This window comes from Hippopotamus amphibius, chromosome 9 (assembly GCF_030028045.1).
Source record: "Hippopotamus amphibius kiboko isolate mHipAmp2 chromosome 9, mHipAmp2.hap2, whole genome shotgun sequence".
NCBI classification, from domain to species: domain Eukaryota; kingdom Metazoa; phylum Chordata; class Mammalia; order Artiodactyla; family Hippopotamidae; genus Hippopotamus; species Hippopotamus amphibius.
This window is the reverse complement of record NC_080194.1, coordinates 49,402,558-49,415,612: the sequence shown is the minus strand read 5'-3', so window position 1 is coordinate 49,415,612 and position 13,055 is coordinate 49,402,558.

The following is a 13,055-nucleotide window of genomic DNA, read 5'->3' as shown; positions in this document are numbered from 1 at the left end:
CTGCATATTAAGATAAATACATGACTATGTAATGAAAAATGTATATTCATTCTTCAGGTTCCACATTAAAGTGTCTTGGGGCCGCCAGTGGTATCTGTTCCACTTTTGGTGAGGCAAGCTGGTCTAAATCTGTAGCTTCCTTTACTCATGCTCCACCCTCCTTCTTTGAAAGAGTTTAAATGCGACATAAAGTTGAGAAACACTTGCCTGTGTTCTTCCACATAAGCACCTAACGGTGCTGTCCATCTTTCCCACCATGTCAGATTTGCTTTCTCAGGACTTTTCTTACGTTACCAATTTCTATTTCCACGTTACCAATTTCTATTTTCCTCGCAACACTATCTTACGCATAAAATCTTGCTTCAATAGTTGTTGAATTGATGTCAAAGAGCTTATTTCCTCTCTACTCACTTAACCACAAGTTCCTCATCTAAGTGGAGTAACATGGAGCTCGTGGCAGTGACAAGAATTGGAAGAAGCTCTCAGGAAGATGAAATCCTCTCCTTCTCAAGGGCGTTAGATGGAGGGTGGGGACCAAAGAACACTGACAATTAAAGACACTCCACCACAGGTGAGGAATATACTGAAAGGAGCTCTTTATATTAGAGGTTGAACGCAGGCTGTGCTTTCAAAGGCAAAGGTTGGTGGGCACACCTTGACTGGTAGGGAATCTGGTCAGTGTGAAGTTGCCCCCAACTCCACTGGGGCCTGGGAAACAAGGGTCCCTAGATTAACTCCAACAGCATTGTGACTGTCTGGGATGGGGCCAGAAATTAAATAAGCATCATCCTAGAAGAGTCTCATAAACTGTTCAGTCTGGCAAGAGTCTTTATCTTATGATCTAGAAGTTTTCAAACTTTGTAAACTACTGTATCCTTTAAACAAAATGTCTTTTGAAGACCAATATGTAAACCAGACGATAGTAGAAGTGGTCTAATGAAAGGGCAAGTGGGCCAGGAGTCCCATCTACATCACTCCCACTTTGCCCCCATCCCCCTTTCTTTAGAAAAGTCCTCAATTTCTAGGAAACAATGAGAGTTCCCTGCAGTGAAGCTCAAAAACCATGGAGCTAGTCCAGGACCTTGATTTTCCAACTGAAACTAAAGGACAGAGTGGTTGCCTATCAGCCTGGGGTCACACCTCTGCAGGGATGGGAGGACAAGAATGGGGGAAAGAGAAGAAAGAGCCTGGACTAACACCTTTTTCTTCTGGTCTGAGTCCAGAGCACGACTTAAAAGCTCTAAGTGTTTTGTTACACCTTCAAGGATGCTGACATGGATTGGAGACTGGATACCTAAAGTAGCTTTTTGTTAAACTTCTTCCTAAAATAACAAAGAATTTTAACTTAAGTTTTGTTTAATCAACAAGCCTCAAAGATTCACATGGTCCTGAATCTTGAAATTTCTAGTTAGGTATTTATACCAGAGCACGTAACTCCCAGGCTCTTGCTAGTGAGTGATCTATTTGAGAGTGAAAGAGAAAACACAAAAATTTAAAACAAAAAGATGGTGATTAAATCCTTCCAAAATCCTACCAATGTTTGTACCTAGCATAGTTTCCAAGAAACTCAAAACATTAAAATTGTATTGCTCTACACATCCAAATGTTTTTTCTCTAGGAGCTTCTTTTTTCCCCATAATCCCCTTTTGGATGTAATTTTGTGGAAATTATCATGCTGCCCTTTTTCCCCTGAGAGAATGACAGCTTAAGAGGGCTCTCAGAAGTGTGGCTGTGTCAACTGACTCCTATTTCCAAATAGGCAAATTATTTCCACGCTGGCTGCTCTGGGGAAAGACTCAAATGTGTTTGTATTTTTCCATATTAGATTCAATCTTGGAGTTTCAATCTTGCTTCATATTTTTGAGGCTTGGAAATTCAGCCCTTTTTTAAACTTTTTATTTTTTATTGGAATTTTAGTTGATTAACAATGTTGTGTTAGTTTTAGGTGTATAGCAAAGTAGATTCCGTTTTTAAATTTTATCGTTCAATTTTAGTGTCAGGTATTTTTTCTTTTCTTTTTCTCTTTTTTTTCTTTTTGGTCCTACAAGTCTTGAAATGGCCTTTAGCCAGAAACTTTACATGTTTAATGCTGTTTTGTTTTGGGAGTAACACAAAAGAAAAATTTGTCCCACCTCATATATTTTCCCTACATATGGCCGCATGCTGGCTTTATGGAAAATCACCCTGTGCCAGGTGATTCACAGACACTTTGCGCCTTTCGTTACTTCAGTCCTCCTGGTTACCCTCCAGGTAGAAATGATTGACACATTAGCCCCAAGTGACTTACTGACATGTATCTATGGAACTGCAGTCCACCTCCTAGCAGTCTTCATGGTGCTCTTGTCAACAGGTATGACACACACACTCCGGACACAGAAACTTTGTCTCCCTAACAGAGAGATCATGTTGTGAGATGCTAGGCTGTCTAATGTCATGTCATGTCTACAATAATATCTCTATGCCACCACCCTGCCCCTCAGGCCTGAAAGAATCTTCCCCCTAAAGCTACCGCTCAATAACTTTTATTTCCTTTACCAAAATTAATAAAATTGCAGCTTATGGTTACTACCTCAACTCAGTAGGTGTTTTAAAATGACTTTTATAAAATAAATTTATTCATTTATTTGTTATTGGCTGTGTTGGGTCTTCATTGCTGCATGGGCTTTCTCTAGTTGTGGTGAACAGGGGCTACTTTCCGTTGTGGTACATGGGCTTCTCATTGTGGTGGCTTCTCCTGCTGTGGAGCACAAGCTCTAGGTGGGCAGGCTTCAGTAGTTGCGGCATGTGGGCTCAGTGGTTGTGGCGCACGGGCTTAGCTGCTCTGCGGCATGTGGGATCTTCCTGGACCAGGGCTCGAACCTGCGTCCCCTGCATTGGCAGGCGGATTCTTAACCACTGTGCCACCAGGGAAGTTCTGCGAATGATTGTTGAATGAACTAATGAATGAATAAATGAATGAATAGATATACGTGATAGGTATAAAAGGGCCATTTCTTGCTAGGCTCAATTGTCTGCAAAAAGTCTCACACCCATAGTTAGATTTTTATGTATTTCACTCTCCTAAGATTAAAATTATTTGAAATATCATAGGCAAAAATCTGGACATATCCATTGAGTGAAGATTTTGAATGAAGCACTGTACATTTAGTTTTGGCTATTTGCATGTCATACTATAACCATTTATTTCCTGATTATTTTTAGCATTTTAATTTGTTTGCCAATAATTCTTCTCCATCTAAATATTTTATTAGACATTCAGGAAAACGCTTATCAGGAGCACATCCCTGAGAGTAGCCTACAGACTTTTGCAGCTGTAGCTCTCCGCTAAGGAAGTTCAAACCAAGGGCCCTGGAGGGGATAAGTGCTGCTTGTAGCACGGCTCAGCCCAGACATGTTGGAACCATTCTCTCCCAGCCCTCAAGTCTGTGATGTGGATTTGGGAAATGTGAGTGAGCTCAGGATATCCATATGAGATTTTGATAATGAGGCAATGCCCAGACTATGACTTGCTTGCTTGTTTGGGAATCTCTGATGTATATACCTTTGCTGCCTGCAGAACTTTTTTCTATTTTTCTTTTTCTTTTTTTTTTTTTTAAAAGTGGAATGTTTAGTAAGCCCACTAGCCTTTTATCCAGTTTTTTCATTTCTCTCAACTACTCATGCCCCCACTATAATTCATTGCAATGACAGCTGGTTTTTTGAGTCAGTCAACACTTACAAGTGCTGAGCAAAATAAATAGCATTTAACAATTAGTGAGCCCTCCACAGCTTTAACATACATGACTATTTTAACCTCACAATAATCCTGTGGAATAGTTAGGGCAGATACTATTATGTCTACTGCACAGATTAAGAAACTGGCAACTTGCCATGATTAAGTCAGATTGTCCCACTAGCAAGTGGTAGAGATAGAATCTTTGCAGGATTTTTTTTGTTTGTTTTTTTTTTTGTCGTTGTTGTTGAAGTATAGTTGATTTACAATTTTGTGTTAGTTTCTGGTGTACAGTAAAGTGATTCAGTTATACATATATATGTGTATATTCTTTTCATATACTTTTCCATTATAAGTTATTATAAGATATTGAATATAGTTCCCTGTGTTATACAGTAGGTTCTTGTTTATTTTATATATAGTAATTTGCATCTGCTAACCCCAGACTCCTAATTTATCCTCCTCCCCACCTTTGGTAAGCATAAGGTTGTTTTCTATGTCTGTGAGTCTGTTTCTGTTTTGTAAAAAAGTTCATTTTGGTTAAGAATGTGCCTGCCGGAGGGGAAGGAGGGGGGAGGGGGAGGAGGAGGAGGAAGAAAGAGGAGAAGCCAGGCATCTAATTTTGAAATGACAGTTTTTGAAAAAAATATCAACTAGAATATGGCAAGGGAGGAGGAAAAGATGGCGGCGAAGTAGAGAGACGTGGAGTGCATCCCTCTCCACAGATGCATTGGGAACGCACGGAAGGACGCAGTCATTCCCACAGAGAACCAGCTGAACACCAGCAGACGGCCTCGGACACCAGAAAGGGCTGCGGGGAGCCCGACATAGCCGTTAACATACAATAAACTGCATGTATTTAGAGTGTAAAAAAAAAAAAAAAAAGAATGTGCCTGCCAATGCAGGGCACATGGGTTCAATCCCTGGTCTGGGAAGACCTTTGTTGCCACGGAGCAACTAAGCCCATGAGCCACAACTACTGAAGCCCATGTGCCCTAGAGCCAGTGCTCTGCAACAAGAGAAGCCACCACAATGAGAAGCCCATGCACCACAACGAAGAGTAGCCCCCACTCGCCACAGCTAGAGAAAGCTCTCGAGCAGCAATGAAGACCCAATGCAGCCAAAAATAAATAAAAAATTTTTTAAAAACTTCATTTGTATTTTATTTTAAATTCTACGTCAAAGTGATATCATGTGATATTTGTCTTTCTCTTTCTGACATTTCACTTAGTATGATAATCTCTAGGTCCATCCATGTTGCTGCAAATGGCATTATTTCATTCTTTTTTATGACTGAGTAATTTTCCATTGTATATATCTCTTCCTTATCCATTCATCTGCTGATGGATATTTAGGTTGCTACCATGTCTTGGCTGTTGTAAATAGTGCTGCAATGAACATTGAGGTGCATGTATCTTTTCAATTTACAGTTTTCTCTGGATTTATGCCCAGGAGTGGGATTGCTGGATCATATGGCAACTCTATTTTTAGTTTTTTAAGGAACTTCCATACTGTTTTCCATAGAGGCTGCACCAATTTACATTCCCACCAACAGTGTAGGAGGGTTCCCTTTCCTTCACACCCACTTTAACATTTATTATTTATAGACTTTTAAATGATGGCCATTCTGACCGGTGTGAGTTTGATATCTCACTAGTTTTGATTTGCATTTCTCTAATAATTAACAATGTTGAGCATCTTTTCATGTGCCTATTGGCCATTTGTATGTCTTTGGAGAAATGTCTATTTAGATCTTCTGCCCATTTTTTTAATTGGGTTGTTTTTTTTTTGTTGTTGTTGTTATTGGATTGTATGAGCTATTTATATTTTTTGGAAATTAAGCCCTTATTGGTTGCACCATTTGCAAATATTTTCTCCCAGTCCATAGGTTGTCTTTTCATTTTATTTATGATTTCCTTTGCTATGCAAAAGCTTATAACTTTGATTAGGTCCCATTTGTTTATTTTTGCTCCTATTCTATTGCCTTGGGAGACTGACCTAAGAAAACTAGGATTTTCTTGCTAGGATTTTTGTCAGAGAATGTTCTCTTCTAGGAGTTTTATGGTGTCTTGTCTTAAAGACTTAAGCCATTTTGAGTTTATTTTTGTGTATAATGTCAGGGAGTGTTCTAACTTCATTGATTTACATTCAGCTGTCCAGTTTTCCCAACACCACTTATTGAAGAGACTTCTCCATTGAATATTCTTACCTCCTTTGTTGAAGATTAATTGACTGTAGGTGTGTGGGTTTATTTCTGGGCTCTCTATTCTCTTCCATTGATTCATATGTCTGTTTTTGTGCCAATACAATGTTGTTTTGATTATTGTAGCTTTGTAGTATTGTCTGAAGTCTGGGAGGGTTATGCCTCCAGTTTTACTCTTTTTCCTCAAGATTGCTTTGGCAATTCTAGAGAAAGAATCTTGAAATGAGGTCTTTACAAAATCAGGTGACTCAGCTCTTGATACAAAACATTAAACCATGTGAGCATCTTTATATACTTGACCTTTTTTTAGTTCTAGTAGAAATTTTTTGTTGAAACAGCCAATGAGACACCACAGTCCCTTTTTGCTTAAGCTAACATCTCTCCCTTGTGAGTTCAGTCCTACTCTCTTCCACATGTGTGTCTCCTTTGGTACAGATCTTTTTCCTTCTCCTGTGAACATGTCTGCCCCAAAATAGATTGACCACAGTGATAACTATTATTTCAATCTGCTACTCTTCTCTTTACCATTAATCTTATTGCTAAGCTTAACTTTGACTTATAACCCATGCACTGCACTCTCAATGGTTACTACTAACTCCCACCACCAAGTCAAATGGCTTTTTCTCAGTTCACATTCTCACTGATCCTTTTTGGTATTTGACGTTCAGTCTTGGAAATCTTTCTTTCCCTGGCTTGGGAGCTTCTGCAGTTTGCTTTTTCTCCTTGTACTTTTCTGATTACTTCCTCTCCCTTGTTGGTATCTCTTACTTTTCCTGCCTCCTGAATCTAGCCATTCACCAAGGTCCCATTCTGAGTCCTCATCTTTAATCTCTGGCCACTTTTTTTCCAGGGCAGTTTCATCTACTTCTATGACTTTAGCCAATAACCCCATCCACCCTGACCTCTGGCCCTAGTTTTTCTTAAACTCCTATCTCAGTTTCAACCATCAGCAGGGCATCTCCACTTGGACATATCTGGTATCATTTTCTTTTAACCAGGACTTCTATTTCTCCCTACTTCCCATCTAGCACAGAGCTTCTTAAAACACAGACTCAGTTCAAATACCTGCTCTGCCAACTAATAGCTAAATGACCTATTACTCAATCTTTCTATATCTTGATTTTCTCATCTGAAAAAATGGAAATAATAATAGCACATCCTTAGATGGTTTTTCTGAGACTGAAATGAGATAATCCATGTACAATACATTAGTATAATGACTGGAAAATGGTGAGCACACAAAGATGTGTAATTAATTTCATGAATAAAATTCTTCAGTGGTTTACATTATCTACTAAAGCAAATACAAACCAATTGTAGCACTGAAGACCTTCTATGTTTAAAAATGACTAAAAATGACTTCCAAGCTTCACTTCCCACTTTTCTAAACAAAATGAATTACATTATTTCCCAAATGTGCCTTGCACCTTGTCATACATTTTATTTCCCTCTATTTCTACCCAATACAATTCTACCTATTCTTCAAAGTCCAGTTTAAATGTTTCTTCATTCACATTTAAATGTTTTCTTCAAGGAAAGTTTTCTCTTTCCTCCCTCAGTGAGATGGTTCAACTCTGAATTTTCATAGAACAATTACATTTTCTTAAAACACTTTTCATATTTTCCTTATCTTGACTTCACTCTTTTAATAGAAGGTAATTTGTCAAAAGGAGGGTTGGTGTTTTACCTGTGTTTATGTCCCTGGGCTTACCGGATTTATACAAATTTGCTTGATATGGAAAATCATAGGTTAAGTTCAATAGAATAGAAAAAGTGGCACATTAACGTTTTTGAGAGTGTTTCTTCCTTCAGAAAGAGTTCTTTCAATGGGCAAGCCTAAAAGGAATCATAGTCACTAAAAGGGCTGAAATGGTTAAACCAAAGGAGTCAATTACCCCAAATTATAATTATCTGCTTGCTATTGTTTATGTGGACAAGAACATGTTCATTAACTCTTACCCTGACTTTTGTATAAAAAATTGAATACATATAGACAACTTATTCCCGTTTACTTAACAGGTACAGTATACAAGGCATCAGGCTACATGCTAGGAATTGCAAAAAATAATCAGTCATCAATTTTGCTCTGGGAGTTAATTCTCTCATGAAATGGATGCAGCCCGATATTGTATAAATTACAATTTCTTCAAGTAGCTGTTAAAATCTTAGGTGTAATTTATATTATACCAATGAACATTTGAACAATGTGTCCAAGAGTGTTATGGAAGACAAAAGGAAAAATAAGATTCAAAACATGTATGTACTTTCCAGTCTATTTACCCTGAAATCTATTAATGGCTAAAACAAATTAAATCAAAGTCTTTTTTTGCTACTCATATAAGCATGCTTCTTTTAGTTCTGGTACCTGTTAGTACTGGCAACAGATCTTGTCATATTGGCATAAGGAACATCCTTTGGCCTTGTTGGAGAGGTGAGTGGAAAGGGACTTAACGGAGGTATGTGCCTGGACAGCTGGCTGGAGTATCTTTCAATAAGCCCTCCTTAGCGGGTCTTCTGCTGGCTCCTGGGAGCTGATGAAAGTGAAGGGCTCTCAAGCCATTTTGCACACCAAAACGTGAGTGTTACTTAGGCTCCTTCCTCCCTCCCTCCCTCCCTCTTTCTTTCTTTCTTTCTTTCTTTCTTTCTCTCTCTCTTTCTCTCTTTCTCTCTTCATTCGTTCATTCACCAAATAAATCACATACAACTAGAACATTTTCTGGTACAGAGAGTGATAAGGAAGACTTAGCTTTATTGTTTTTATTACTATTTGTCCTCTACCCGTTAAATCCAATGTAAGGTAAAGTACGGAGATAGCCACAGCCATAGCCTGTCACTTCCAACCAGATTCTGCGGGGGCCTGGGCCTGGCATGGATGTCACATGGAAGCTCACTAAAGACAGTGTCTTCCCCTTAGGCACAAGCCAGTTTCCCTCCGTGGTGTTGGGACTACCAGGTTCCCCGGCCACAAAGAAGCAGGAGAATGTGTACAGACAGAACGAATGGGGCATAAGGGTTTTTAGAGAAATATCCTCCAAAGAAAAAAACCAGAGCTCCTTAGAAGGATCAACCCTAAAAGCTACATAACGCGAGCACAGGGCTGTTTTCTTCCCTGGCCTTGGGGCTCAGCCTGAGGTCACCGAAGCCCCTCAAGTCCCCCACACTGCTCTGTTTTTCATCTCTCCCAGGGCCCTGTTGTCAAGGTTGTAAGAGCAAATGTATATATATACTACACTATTTTATACAAGGGACTTGATAGTCCGTGGATTTTGGTATCTGCAGGGAGTCCCAGGAAACAATCACCTTCAGATACTGAGGACAACTGTACTCATTTATACTGAGGGATTAGAACAGTCTCTATTTAAAAAGGAACGAGTGTATATTGCACATTTTATATAAATATATATAAATCTTCATAACTTGGTACCTGTAATTATATATATCTATAGAACAATACATGCATAAATATACTTAACACGGTGTCTACAAAAGAATATGTACATATAGTTCTATAGAGAACATATGTCATAGGATAATATACTGAGATGTAAAATTACATTTTCTGTTTTATAGTTTCTCCTGACCTTGTCAAGAACTGATTTCCCTTGTCTCAGATGTGCTTTCAGGACTACAATCAAAAGCTGCTTGATTGAAGGCAAGATCTCTTTTTAACCCTGGGAAAACCTAAGATCGTTTGAGAAGCTATGTCTGGCGCCTTCAACTGAGAGGGGAAAGGAGAAAGGTTTGAGGGAAGCATGAGAGAAAGGAGAAATTTCTTTAAACTGGAAAGTGGAACGTTTGGGCAGTTCCCATCAGGCATAAAGACCCCTGCTCCACTTCCGTCTCCTTGGTAGCTGCTGGAGTGGCCCTGAGGTGGGCCTAAGGAGTCTAGATCCCTTAGAGCTGGATAATTCCACAGTGTAGGTGAGGAAAAATTGAAACTCATTTCCTCCAAGGTACCAGGAGGTGGCAGAGTGGAGATTTAAGCCCAGAGCTGTCCATTAGAAAGCCAATGCGCTTTCTGTTAGAAATATCAGAGCTTTGTCACAAAACAGTGGCTTTCTAATTGTAATGAGTGAGAACAGTTACCTTGTATGGGGTGTGTGTGGGGGTGGGGGGGGCGTGTAAGAGAATTTTCTTTCAAGTACTTTCCAAAGGGTGTGGTAGAAAAAGCATAGAACTTTGAATCAAATGACCCAGGTTTGAATCACAGCTGAGCAATCTTGGATGTTATCAACTGCAAAAAGGAAATAATAATGCCTAGCCCATTTATTTATAATTGAACTGACAGGTACTTTATAAACTGAATGATTACATATTATATTTATTACTTCCTGACCTTTAAGACTGTTCCTGTGATCAGATACTACATAACAATACAAGATAAATACTAGGGGTTCACAGACATGAAACCTGTTTTCTGGACTCATAGTTAGTACTTTCTTGAAATAAAAAGGTAAACTTGTCCCTAGAATATTAACCAAAATTCTATACATGCAAAAATATTTGATGTGCTCTCATTGATTGATACTCTCTGCAGCTTGATTACAAATGTAGAATTATTAGATGTATATGGAAACAATATAGAACCAAAACAGCATTCTGATTTTTGTGTAAGGCAGATTTGGATTCAAAACTTGATTTTGCAACATTTTAGACCTATAGCCTTAGGCATGTTAACCTCTCTAATATTTCATTTTCTCACATGCAAAATTAAAATAATAATATTAAGATGCCATGACAGTTTGGGGGATAGTTAATTCCTCCAATGCAACATGCATCATGCTGTCACATGATAGCTGCTCAATGAGTATTAATTCCTCTTAGAGTGGAAAGACACTCCAAATCATTTATCTTAACCCTCTTACAATGGAGATGAGGAAATTGTGCCCCTAAATTTTCATTTGTTTTATTTCATTGGAAGCAAAACTATCAGAACTATTGGAATTATGAGTCCTGACAAGAATGTATCAATATGCTAAATATTGATAGTAAAGAATTATCTGTAATGTAAATTAAATACAATTCTTGAGGAAATGCTTATTATGCAATGAGGTAAAGCAAGTCAGTGTGAATTTAATTTTCAGCTAAATGCACAACCTAAATCAACATAGTGAGTTACCTTCTTTATTAATTTTGGAAACTCGCCCAAGAAGCAGCCGTATTATAAGGTGTTGTATCATCATCACCTTCAAGGCCCCAAGTTAAATGGGATTCTAAGAGTAAATGTCAAGGTGGAAAATTTCTTAGTCACATAAGTCATGGCCAGAAAGTCAGGTATCATACATACTAACCTTTAGTTTTATCTTAGGAAAAGGAAACGCATTTTCCTCTTAATCATGCTGAAGAGTTCTTATTGATAAGGTAGTTATATTAAGAATCAGATGTTATTCTGTAACCTAACACGTACCCGGACTATACCCCAGGGTGGAATTTTCCCCCAAAGCAGATTTTTTCCTACTGACCAACAAGGAATAAGTGACTTAAGTGGATCTTCAAGTATCTCTCTGTTGGTAAATCCTTGGAAGGCCAGGGTTTTTATCCCCCTACATTCTTTGCCTCTCTTTTAATCTACTTCAGATATGCTTAAGGAATTTCCTTTGTGTTCAAGAGGTAATGCTTGTTAGCTGAGTAAGTTAATAGTTTAATTTATTGTTTATAGACCAACTACTTCCAAAATAGATTTATTGCTGAATTATTCACTGACTGAATTAATTAATATGCTTTGGGAAGCATTTTCTCAGTTGTTGCATTTATTAAATAACATTTCATGTTTTTTTTGAAATTTAATGTTCTTAACTATATAATTAGTAAGTTAAACAATTAATATTCTTCTCTTCACAATTTAGCTCATAAAAAATATTTTCTTCTCTTTAGTTTCCAAATATGATGTGTTTTCTCTTATCATCACCCTTTCACATGCTGTTCCCTTCCTCTCCACACTTGGCTTGATAGACCCCTACTGGCTCTTCACATCCAGAAGGAAGCATTGCTTTCCAAGAGCAAGTCTGCTGGAAGAACAGCATGTTTGTTTTCATCAGGAGCCAACTGATTGACAGGATTGACAAACTGAATTCAAAAGAAGTTTATTTTAAAGACTCAGAGGGATCACGTAGACTCCAATAATGAGATGTGGTTTGAAGGGATGGGTTGGGCAGGCAGTTTCATCCCTCCAAAGCCTCCACCAGCTTTTCTCAATAGTCTCCATCCCATTTCTCATCACTCAACCCTACTATTCCTGTTAGCACTCGGTAGGGCAGAGCACAGAAAGGGTACAGTTCAGCCCGGTCCGTGATTAATTTCCGGACACATGTTCATAATCTGCATATGAATAATATAGACTATAAGGGCTTCTGCCAACAGTTAATTAATGTGTTTTTTTTTTTTTTTAATTTTCAGTAAGGAAACCTGGAGTGTAATATATCCTTTTCCTTGTAGACTTTAGACCACAAGGAGTAACCAACAACTACAAACACCTTACTTCTCATCCTAAGACCCTAAAACTTTGCTCTCAGGGAAGCCCCGGCTTAAATTTCAGGAGACAGTTTAATACAGATAGCAGTTGAACCAGCTGCTTTTTCTCTTCTTCTCATGGACTGTTGGACTCAATCCTGGGACTCTGAATGCAAATTCTCTCCAGACACCTCTCTCCTTGTTTGCTATTCACTTCTGACGTGACCAGTCTAGATTACTTTCCTCATGTGATTCTGCATTTCGTCATCTTAATCCTTTCCCTTCTTCACTCACTTCTCCCTGATTTCCTCCCTTGACCTGCTGAAACACTCCCCCACTCATCATCTGCTCATCACTGGATCATCTAGGAGGGTTTACACATTCCTGCCCCAAACCGTCCATACCACCAGTATACCACATCCTCCTCTCTCTTATAAATATAGCATATAATATAAAAATTTATAGATAAGTGTGGACTCTCACAAATAGCAAAAAGAGGCAATCTATAATTGTAGATTATGATACACCTGGTACCCTGCCTTATTTCATTAATGACTGTGATGCTTCAAGTCAGTACTATAGAAGATTGGTTGAATATACATTTATTGCACATGCGTTGTTTAACTCAATATCAGAGTGCCTCAGGGCTTGGTTTTGGGCCACTTCTCTTCTATATTCTTACTCCCTTGT